The following is a 12086-nucleotide window of genomic DNA, read 5'->3' as shown; positions in this document are numbered from 1 at the left end:
TTATTTATAATACGTTAATAACGGTATGCTACCTCTACATCCCTCCTGATTACAAATTATCGAGCACTGATTTTCAGGCCCGGTTAGATTGCCTACCTGAGCCGTACCCAGTCTTGGGTGACCTCATTGCACATAATTCACACTGGGGCTCTTCCTGCACAGATTCCAGCGGTCGCGAAATTGAAAACATCCTAACATCAGGAGCAAGCCTTTGTAACAAAAAACATGCTAAATAATATAAAATAGGACTAAACATTTATTACAACCTTGATTTGGCTATAGGATCTGCAGTTGTTTTCATCTTTCTTGATTGGCACGTGGACACAAAACCATATAGTACTGACCGATTTCCTACTAAACTGATATCCATAGGCAATTGGACAGACACTTGCCCTTCTCATAAAAGGTTCAGTGAGAGAAAAACAAACTGGAGTATATTCAGAAAAACATCTAAAGTAGAATACACATCCATTAAAAACACCTACACGTAGAAGAGGCAACCAAACTGCTCACGGCGCACCCCCTGGACCGCCAAAAAGTTAATTCCAAAGGCCTCCGGCACCGTGCCACCTAAGGAGGCCCTGGTGGAATGAGGACTGCAGGCAGGCACGAGAGTCCCAAAACAAGACGTGGGGTGTCCGTCGCCGGAACCACACAACCCATAACCCTGTGTCTTTTAAACGGGCAAAAGCACTCGGAAGCGCGTGCGCCGTGTTGCAAAAAAATAGAGTTTGCATGCCTTCCTCATATCCATAGACTCGTACACAGACACACGCAAAGTATGGACGCGTATACGTAAACTAAAGACAACAGGCACACAGCCTGCCACTGGTCAGCACAATAGTGGGCACACTCAAAGAGCAGGCGAACACACTCGCGCAACACTTGCAACACGCGTCAAGCTCTACACATTACGCAAACACTTTCATGAAATACAAAACGTAGGGAAAAAGAAGTCCTTGTAGGATAATAATAATTCAAACACATCTTATAACTTCCTGTTTTCACTTCGTGAGCGGAAGCTGACTCGCAGTACTTGTAAGCCTTCAGCTCCACGTGAAGAAAACATTATAAACACTATCATACAACACATACACACAGACACACTCGAAACACTGTTGCACCTCTACAACAAAATATGACCTTCGGGCCATCTTCAAAGGTATGGCGTGGGGCATTGTGGTGGCTTTTCTGAAGGAGGGAAAGGATCTATCTTCCCCTGCTAGTTATCGTCCCATTGCTCTGACAAGCTGCCGTGCAAGATGCTCGAGAAGTTGAACAATAGGGGACTCGTCTCCTTTCTGGAGTACAATCGTCCTATCGAGAGCTTGCTGGCAAGTTTGCGGGCGGGGTGGTCCACCTCATGATTCGATAGTTTTTTAGAGGCCTTTATTAAGGATGCATGCATATGAAATACTGCATGACAGTATTTTTAGCTATTGAGGCTGCTTATGATACGGCATGGTGGTATGGCATTCTCACAGACCTAAATGTTTTGGTATTCCGGGTAACATGCTGAAAACATTTTCTAGTCACATGTCTACAAGAACATTCCGTATCAGAGTTGCGCCGGCATTATCAAACGTTCCTCTGCAGGGGAATGACGTGCCTCAAGGCGGCGTTTTGAGATGCACATTGTTTATTGCTAAGAAGAACTCGCTCCGAAAGGCACTGCCACCCTCTATTTCTTCACTACTTTATTTAAATGACGTGCAAATATATTTTGAAATTTGTAACAGAGTGCGAATTGAACGTCATATCCAGCTTGTGGTAAACAAGCTTTCTCGCTGGGCAGATGAAAATGGTTTCAAACTTAATCCTGCAAATGTACCTATGTTGTCAGCTCAAAAAGGCGCAGATTCCGGCCTGATCCTGACAAAAACTGAATGGTGACGCGATTGTTCTGAAAAGGGAACACAAGTTTTTGGCTGTGTTGTTTGACAAAAAACTAATATTAATCCCTAACATACATTCAATGCATATTCTAAACGTTCTATCTCACAAATCACACGGTGCAGTTACAGAACTGCTGCTTCGCCTTTACGCTGCACGGGTAGGGTTCGGTTGGACTACAGAAGGATTGGTTATTGGTCAGCCACGAAAACTGCTCTTGAAATTGTTGACCCAGTGCTGCCTGGGTCTTCGCCTCTCCTGTGGCGCATTCCATACTAGTCCTGTTCAGAGTCTTTATGCAGAGTGCGACAGATGGTGCTTAGCGCACCAGCGAAATGATGTAGACCTTCAGTATGCCTCTTAAATCAATCACTGGATTACGATTCCTTTACACCGGTTTTTAATAATACATCCACAACTAATCTCTTTTGAAACCATCCATCAATTTTATTTCCTGTCTCGCAGAAAATTAGGAACGAAGTGACTATGCATGGAGTCTTCTTTTTATACGCATTCAAATACACTCATTGTGATGTTATAGCACCATGGCCCCTAGCTCGGTTTAGTTTGACTTGCCTTACTCACAATTCAATAAAAGCAGGACAAGAAAACGGGAATGTTGCTGTAGTTCTATCTGTTGGATAAAAATGGGGCTGCCGAGTTTTCCCATTGATGCATTAAAAACTCTCACTTTGTTTTACTGAGCTACGCATTGACCAAAGTTTGAAGCAGGTAGATCCTTGAATGTAAACACAAGTATTTGTGCAGCAGAAGCACATGGCAATTCTTTACTGCAAAGCCGTATGTTTCTAACCCCCACGTTTTCATTGCGGTGTCATCGATTTACTCGACGCCCCTCCGAGACTCCTGCTCACCATCGCTGATACCTATTTTACAACTATTTTTCCGCTCGCCTCCACCGATGTCCCTCTGGCAAGTTGCGCAATCGGTAGCTAATGGTGATAGCACGTTTATTATGTAAATGCACAAAATAAACAGAAGCACAGATGGGTGTAAAGAAATGCACTGACTACTATATTCCATAACAGGAAATGTGTGCACAGGGCGAGCTGCAGTCTTCTCGGCCGCGCACACTTCTGCTGCGTCGCAGGAAGTGCTCATGTGATCAGCGAACGCACGGCGGCGCTACTCTGCTGCTACCACGCAGGACGGCGCCACCCCTGACCAGCATGTTTCAAATCGCGTTTGAACCTCCCGCACAAATGTCACGTTGTTTTGATTAGCGGAGAATAGAACAGCGTCTGGAGAAAGTGTCAGGGGAGCGCACTCCTTCATGGCGATGTATGAGACGTGTGAGGGAAAGGCAATGAGACAGATGACGCCTTATCCGCACGTATCGTACTGCACCTCACCCATCGCTGGAAGTTCTTTCCTGTTTTCTTTCTTTTGTCGCTGCTGCGTTCGCTCACGCGGTTACGAGGACATAGGTAGATGCTTCTCCCGCAAAGCCTGGGTAACGGCGCCCAAAGAGCTGTACCCTAGATCAATCGAAACCTGCTGACACCTTTTCTGCTCAAATTCCCATTTGCCACATAGCAGCGAATCGTTCCCGGTTTAACAAAAACTTGCCCTGTTGGAACGACGGCGTGATCCCTGAGCCATAGTTATTTCCAGATTGGAAGGCCTTCCGAACGGCATTTTTGCTTATGTATTTCACGCCTAAGTATGCACCATTCCCGTTTGCGGGTTTATGCGTGTATGGTTTGTGGGTGGAAAAAGGACGACGTGCACACAAAGCTAGGCGTCGTGCTGCTACCGATGAAATCCCGTTTGCGCGGGTGGGAGATTTAAATGTCGAAATTTATTGGCTCAATGCAGTTAGTAGGCTACCCTACTTAACGAGAGGTGTGGATGTGGGTTACTGTGTTACACAGAACTCTTAGGCAGACAGTAAGATGCCTACGATAGGGAAGGGAAATGGGCCGCCAAATGTTTGTACGCGAGAATAGAGCTGAAGGGCTTTCATGTTTTTAATCGGTATAAGACGGATGGATGCCGTTTGTTTGAAGGAAGAAGAGTGTCATATCGGCACTCGCCGCTACAGTGCGTGATCGGCGAAAGAAAGGAGGCGACGGCAGTAGAGGTGATAGGCAAGCAAGAAAAGCCCCACCGTTTATTTTGCAGCGGCTTAAGTAGCAACTGTGACGCTACTGACAAGTGGTTCCATACAGGCGCCAGGCACGGTGGATCGGCGCGTCATGCAGGAGTGCACTTTCAGCGGCACGGGAAACATTTCAGCACATCCCCCCTTTTTCATAATACAAGAGGGTTTCTTTTTTTTTCTTTGCGCGTGGCATTTAGAACCCCAGCTTATAAACAAAATCAAGAACCTTTAATGGTGAGGGAAAACGAAAGAAATCTCATTCAACAATGCCGTAGCGAACTGGTAGCCTAACTACCCTATCAGACCTGGTCACAGTCACTGAAGCTGAAGGTATGTACGTTGAAATCCCAGCTTCTGAATATGGAAGCACTGACGCTGAAGATGATGCGGTGGGTGGCTCCCTTTCAGTGGAAACCAATTCGGCTGACTCGCTTTCAGTTGGAAACGTGTAACTGCCTTGACGCTTCCCCTGTTGTGGCAAGCGGTTCAGCATTCGTCCGTTACGTCGAAGCGTAACCCCTTCCTCGGTTCGTATTACATAGGAACGTGGAGTGGCGGCTGTCGCTAGAACCTTTCTTCTAGTTTTAATGTCCGTTACCCATACACTCACCTGGTGTTAGTTTATCCAATTCTCTGGCTCTGTGGCGTTTGTTGTAGTGCTGTGCTTGCAAGTTCTTGTTGGCTCTGTCTCTGGCCGCAAGAGCAAGCAGCGGGGGGTGCACTGGATCACGCAGTTGCGATGACATTAGAAGTCTTGTCCGAGGTCGCCGGCCCGTGAGGATTTCCGATGAGCTAGAGCCGAGGATACATGGGGTGTCCCTGTAGGCAAGCAGAGCCAGGTATGGGTTCTTGGATTGGAATATCAGGCGCCTAATTGTGTGCATCATTCGTTCTACTTCCCCATTCGCCTGAGGGTACCTAGGGCTTGAAGTGACGGGACAAAAGCCATAATCACCGGCAAACTTCCCAAACTCTGTACAAGAAAACTCCGGTCCGTTATCCGTCACCACGTTGTCCATGATGCCATGACGTGCAAAAATACTTTCTAGCCTTTCTATTACCGCACCGGTTTTTGTTTAGTGAAGGAGGGCTACTTCCGGATACCCTGACAGGTAGTCGACCACGACAAGTTAATGACAGTTGTTAATGAAAACAAGTCGACACCAACTCGTTCCCACTCGAAACGTGGCGTTAAGATTGAGATCAAAAGCTCACAGCTCGGTGTGACGAAGCGCGCACATGTACCACACTCTTTTACTTGCCGTGCCAATTGTTCGCCGTGGCCTGTCCACCAGACTAATTCTTTCGCCAATGCTCTTGTCTTTTAGATGCCCTGATACCCATCATTTAGCTTTGCTAGTATTTCTTATTTTAGGCTTTGAGGTACTACCAATCTAGACCCCTTTAGGAATATTCCATTGAATGCGGCAATTACTGCCCGTTCCTGCCAGTATTAAACCAGATAGGAAGGAAGTTTTTAATTTTTTCGGCCAGCCTTGGCGACACAACCTCAGAAAGTCTTGACAAACAACGTCAGTCTTTTCAGCATCACGTGTTCTGTAAACAAAATTATTGCCGGTTTCAAGCCCTTGAACACAACATTTAACAAACGACGACACTTCCGAGACGGTTAGTTCACCGGCGAATTTATCTGCTTCCATAGGCGCTTGTGAAAGAGCGTCCGCCGTTTTCAAGCTTTTGCCGGGAACATACACAATTTTGGAGCTGATATCGCATCACCCTTATTCTGAAGCGCTGCAACCTTGGCGTCAACAAATCGATAGGCATTTTACTGAGCAACGAAACCAGAGGTTTGTGGTCTGTTTCGAACGTCACATCAATACCTCATATATATTCGTCGAATATTTCGGCAGCCCATGTAAACGGTAGTGCCTCCTTTTCGACTTGCGCATAGCGCTGCTCGGTTTTGGTCAATGGCCTTGAAGCGAACGCTATCCGGCGGCGCTCGCCATTACATTGTATTTGAAAAAGGATGGCAGATACCAAACGAAAAGGCGACCGCCGAAAAGATCGAGGGAAGTCGCGGATCGTACATGGCCATACATGTTGCCGAGCAGATAAAAGTTTTCGAGCTTGTGAAAGCAGTGTTCTCAGCTGGACCCCGAACCCAATCAGCCTGTTTCTGAAAAACCGCCCGTAGCGGGGCAGTGGTTTGCGCTAAGTTGGCCAAAAAACGGCATAGGTGATTGGCCACGCCCAGAACACTGCGCAAAAACGGGGCGGCCTCTGTAGCATCCACCGTGGTCCCAGCGCAATTCGCGCAAACAGCGCCAAATCCTCACCTAGTGGTACGTGGCGTCTGAAAAACGTTGCATTTATCTTCATGGCAACGAGAGGAGAGGGGGGAATGGAGGTTAGTGACGTCGCAGACGCTGCTTACGTCATTTTTTCCGCGGCAGCCGGGGCCCGGGCCGGGCCGCCGGCCGCAGCAACCGACGCTCGCACAACTTTCGCGCCGGCGGCGGCTCATGGGCCGCTCGGCAATGGCACCAGGCGCGAAAGTTGTACGAGTGGCGGCGATGCCTCGGAATGGCCGCCGCCCGTCGTTTAGTGTGTGTGTGCAGTAACGCGTTTAATAATTGAACGAAGAAAACATAGGTACTAGTGCGCTTTCTGGTGTCGAATTGTTGTCTTTGTGGCGATATTAATTGGACCGCTACACAAACATTCGTTTCGGTTATCTTTTATTCGAAATTTATATGAGGACATGTTTGATTCCCAGTCATGAAGAAACATGCACCACACTTATATATTGCACATACATGTTATGAACACACGTTTGGACTCTCAGCAAAATTATGACATGCAAAATTAGCCATACGACATTGCACAAAAGAAAAAAAAACGTGCGAGATGCACATTTAGGTACACAATAACTGATTACCCAAGCAGATCTTCGGAAGTTTTAGTCACTATACAGATTTTTTTCGCGCACACCTCGGCGGGAGAACAAAAGAACTTGGCAGGACCGTGTACTCAATGTACACTTATTTATTGGGCTCGCCTCGAGACAGGAATATTCTTTGACATTCAAGAAATTCGTTTCAGTTCAGAGACACAGTAATCGGGAGCCTATAAATTAAAAAAAACCCGCACACTTATGCTTCATGGCCTGCATTTTTGGCCAGTTAACTCAAACTCTGAAAGGAAGCGGTAACCCTGCCATTAACCTGCATACACTGCCGAGAAATTTAGTTCACACTAACAAAATGCAGCGAGAAAAAACTCTTGCAACATAATAACCGCACTATTGACCACTCACTGCTGGATTATATCTGCGTACAAAAAAAACTCCCAAGCATTTCCCCGAGGGTGAACATGGTTAAGTGCGAATGCACGGGGTGATGCTATGAGGGGGAGTAAAGTTAAAATCCGTTGGCATTCGCCCGTGAGCGCGCGAGCCGACCCACGGAGGTCTGGCAGTTTATCGCTGCATATATAGGGGGTACGCCGCGCCGAGTGCGCCGAGCCAGGTGGCTGAGAGAGGAGGCGAGCGCAAGGGGAGAGGGACAGCGGCGCACGGCAGCTTCAGCCGAGCGAGGGGGAGAGGAGAGAGTGTAACGTCACGGTGGAGAGAGAGGCGCGCGGCAGCTGCTGGGGAGAGGAGGCGCGCTTTGACGTCATACCATGACGTCACGGCGCGAGGAGCGGTGCGGGGAGCGGCGCGCACCTGCGCAGCCACGGCGAGGAGGCGGAGCGAGCGCGGTCACGTGGTGAAGTGACGTCACCACGCCGTTGCTACCGACGCTCCTCTCCGCTCCACGCCGTTGCTAGGGAGAGGAGGACTGCGGACGCCGCCGCCGCCGGCGGCGGTGGAAGGTTTGGGGTCGCTTATAAAGTGCATTCGCACTTAAAAATGCGCAACCACGTCGTACAGCAAAGAACACAATCGCAACACAAATCGAACGCACCGACGGCTAGGTTGTCACAAGCTACTCTCTAGCTCATGTCTAGGCCGCGCCTCTTATCTCATCCTGTCCGATACGACATGACGATTCTAACTTACAACTAAGGAACAGCAAGGCCACTTGCGATAAGATGACAAGGCGCGGGCGCGCACGTTAGATTGAAGAGCAAAGGCGCCAATGCAACTTTGTTTTTTGTTTTTGTTTTTAATGAGCGAAATGCTTGCAATGGTGGCAACAGACAACGCATGTATTTCGGCTTGGCCTTCCACTGATCCCTTTGCAAATCGAGTGGCACCGGGGTATTACGCCAGATTTTTTTGAGCACTGAACCAACGCTTGGAAGTAGTTTTGCCGCAAATATCCGTTTTTGGAGCAAAATAGCACAGGAAGAATTCGTTAGGGCACACCACCCCCCACGCCAGCAATCGCCATGGTAATAGGTACGCAGTCAATGACAAGAAGCGCGTACAGTTAAGCTTGCCTTCTTTGTGAGTAAGTGCAGCGTGATGACTTTGGTGGGGTTGAGGAGATTCACCAGAGGAAACGTCCAATGAAGTCTCAAACTTTCCTCGACTTGGGGCTCCAACCAAGACTCAAACCCACGGATGAAACAACAATAAAAAAACATTGATAAGAATCCTGAATCGACGTTCAACAATTACTAAGGCGATCATAACACGGCAATGCCGCTTCAAATACACCTTTCAAGCAAGAGTGTGCTCGCGGAACGCGCGTTTACTTATAACAAAACTTTATGTACCTGCAAGGCTGGGATATATTTGCCAATTATTTTCCACTCCAAGACGACTGACATGTCTCATTAACTTCCCGTTACATGCCCGAAGTATTTTAAAAAGAGAAGAGTGCCATCGGTCGGATTTTTTTGGAAATTACTATAACGTCTACAAAGCTAATTTGCTTACCTGTCATCTTTGGAGAAGACGAGAAATTTGGCCGAACTATTTGGCCCTGTGTTGCTGTACCACATAGCTGCGCAGGAATGGTGACCCTCCTTCCTCCGTGGCCCCATATTTAGAATACATTCGAATGTTTTTTATAATGCAGCGAAACTTTCTGCCCGTGGATGCACGCCGCAAGCCGGCTCGCTTACACGCACACCGAACTGGCCTGCCCCGGGCGCCGTGAGAAATAAAAAAAAATATTGGCGCCAATGAGCTGTTGCGCATACGTGAGGAGGCGCCGAAGCATGCACGGTGTGGAAAGAAAGAAACGCTGAGGGAAGCGAACAGGCACGCCGCAGCACCCTAGCGCTAGCATTGCCACAATTTCGGAAACCGAAACTAGCCAGAGTCGGCGACCAGTGGCGCAACTGTGAAATATCCGGGTTGCCTTCGGCTCTTTAATGGCTCTGGGTTTGGCCATATCCGTCTGTAGGCCTTCCTCACTTACAAAGTACCCCAAAAGGCTCATGCTTCATGCCCCAAATGCAGCTTTGCCTTGTTTAGCGTTACGTTATACTGGGTCAACCTAGTTAAGACATTCGATATCCTAGAGTCGTGTTATTCTTTGCTGTCGCCAAATATGAGGATATCGCCCATCAGGTTAACGACGCCAGGAATGCCCGCCAGGATTTTTGACAGTCTCCTCTGAAAATACTCTGGAGCTGACGTAATTCCAAACGGCAACCGAGTGAAAAAGTACCGCCCAAACGGCGTAAGGAACGTGGTCGGTAGTTCTGAGGCCTTGCTAAGTCTGACCTGATGGAAGACGGAATTTGCGTCTAGTTTGGAAAACCATTTGGCACCGGCAAGCGAGCCTAGTGTTTGGTCTACACTGGGCTAGGTATACCTTTCTCTTAAGACAAACTGGTTCAACTGCGTAAGGTCTACACAGATCCTTAAGTCTCCCGAGGGTTTTGAACGGGAACAATGGAGGCACACCATTCGTTTGGCTCTTCTACTGGCCGAATAACGCCCATTCGTTCCATCTTATCAAGCTCCCGCTTTACCGGTTCCTGAAGCGGTATGAGAATCCTGCGTGGTGCGCTTATTGAAAATGGGACTGCGTCCGGTTTGAGCCTGATTGTATTTTTCCTGGGCATAGTGCCTAAGTTGTCAAAAACCTGAGGGCACAAAACCTGGTAGTCAGAGTTTTGCTGAGCGACAGAGTCAGTGAACCTAATAACTCCAAAAGCTTCGAGAGATGGCAAACCCAGCAGTACATGGCGCAAAGGACTGATGACATAACATGTTCGGCGAGAAGTTTGTCCCTTCCAAAATATGTCTACCTGAAACTTGCCCTGAACATTTAGTCGGTCACCACTAGCGCCTGTCAAAATCTCGTCAGCGTTTTCTAACCTCGTGGGAAGTCCAGGAAACGATGCTGGAATTACGGAAACCTCTGCCCCTGAGTAAACCTTTGCAAAAACCGGCACTGCATTAACCAACACGTTAACGTAACGTGCCTTGGCACCATGCGCTTCGACCTCGCCTAGTGAAATTTCCCCAGTGTCTTTTTGTACGGATGACACTCGTACCTTTCGCTGGTAGCCTGGAGAATTCTCTTTGAGGCACACCTTGCCAAATAGCCCTTTACCCACAGTTGAAGCACTTATGTGTCCTGACTGGGCATTCTGTCCTTGGGTGCGAGTGGCCGCCGCAGAAGATGCACTGTCCATCGGAACGAGCTGGAGTCGGCCGGGGTTCGTCGCTGCGGTGTGGTTTCCTGCAGCGGGCCACTGCTTCGGCGTAGAAGTCGTCACGAGGCTTGCACGGAGTGTTGTGGCGAACCTCGTTGAAGTTGCGAAGCTCTGCTTGTTCCTGCTTAACTATCTCTTTCCGTCGGGCCTTCGCCAGAGCTGTCGCGAGAGACAACTTCGGATCCATTTGGAGTGAATCGGAAGGTTGTTCGCCCCGCAGGCTCACGCCGAACCGATCTCTAATGAGGCACTGCTTGAATTCTCCGAAGTCGCATTTTTCCTCCAAGACGTGTAGAGCCGCCACAAACTGGCCAATAGACTCGCCTGGCTTCTGGAGCCGCTTGTAAAAGCAAGCGCTCTCGTAAACGACGTTGGTCTACTTGATGACGTACTCGTCGAACATTTTTTGACCACCTAAATCTTCCTCGAGTCTTGTACACAAAGATTGAATGTAGAAAAGATGTCCCTTGTTTGCCGAATCATGGTGTAGAGGAGAATGTGTAATTGCGCCTCCTCTGAGCCCTCATTCAGGCCTGACGCATATCGATAGTCGTCGAAGTGGTGTATCCATGCCGGCCACTCCGAGGTAGTGTCAAATTCCAGCGGGGGAAGCTGCTGAAGGCCAGGCGGGGGTGGTGGTAGTGCAGTACCCATTGCAGTCACTTTTTGTGCTGACGTCTCTATGACTCTTTTTTGATGGCCTTAAATGTGGGCGGATTACACAACTTCTGACACCACGTCGTAGAGGCTCACGCCGCTGTAAGTCCGCGATCGGCGAAAGAAAGGAGGCCATGGCAGTGCAAGCGATAGGATAGCAAGAAAAAGCCTCGCCGTTTGTTTTGCAGCCGTTTCAGTAGCAACTGTGACGTCACTGACAAGTGGTTCAATACAGGCGCCAGGCACGGTGGATCGGCGCGTAATGCAGGAACTCACTTTCAGCGGCACGGGAAACATTCCAGAACAAAAAGCAAATAGGATGCCTTGGCCTAACAACAAGCGTAGACGGGCGCAAAAACAACGGAAAGCTGCTGGCGCTGCCGTCACCGCGTAAAGTTCAGCTTGTCCAGTAGCGGTGAATCCCTCCTGGATAAATAGCAACTTTCCCGCTTGGGACGCCAGCGTGAGCCAATATCACTTCTTCAGGTTGCTTTGAGAGGATATTGTAATCCGCCTTTGTCACTTCAAAGCACGCGCACATGACCGATTACTGGTTTATGCGTGCGCGGGTTTGTAGTGGAGAATAGTGGGAGGAAGGAGTTTGGTGGGAACGCGCATTTATTGATTTCATGCCCGTACTGATGGATTACATATACGTCGCGGTGGCATGAAACTTACACTGGACTTTACGCGGCCCGATGGGACTTTCCGGACTCCTTAGTGGTAGAGCGGATTAGGTTTGTGTATTTTGCAAAGAGTAAGGTGATTACAATGGGAGAGGGACGCAGCAGCTCTGTTTGTATGCGAGAAAAAAGCTTGGATC

At 48.6% G+C, this 12086-nt stretch overlaps 1 pseudogene; it reads right to left on the bottom strand.

Moving 5' to 3' along the window:
- Nucleotides 1-481: 481 nt before the first annotated feature.
- On the bottom strand, nucleotides 482-11089 carry LOC144166204 (uncharacterized; annotated as a pseudogene).
- Nucleotides 11090-12086: the final 997 nt, after the last annotated feature.

Source organism: Haemaphysalis longicornis, unplaced genomic scaffold, assembly GCF_048455015.1.
Source record: "Haemaphysalis longicornis isolate Haplotype H1 unplaced genomic scaffold, Haemaphysalis longicornis Haplotype H1 scaffold_16, whole genome shotgun sequence".
NCBI lineage: Eukaryota > Metazoa > Arthropoda > Arachnida > Ixodida > Ixodidae > Haemaphysalis > Haemaphysalis longicornis.
Note: the sequence above shows the minus strand (reverse complement) of the source record. Positions and strands in the feature narration are given on the sequence as shown.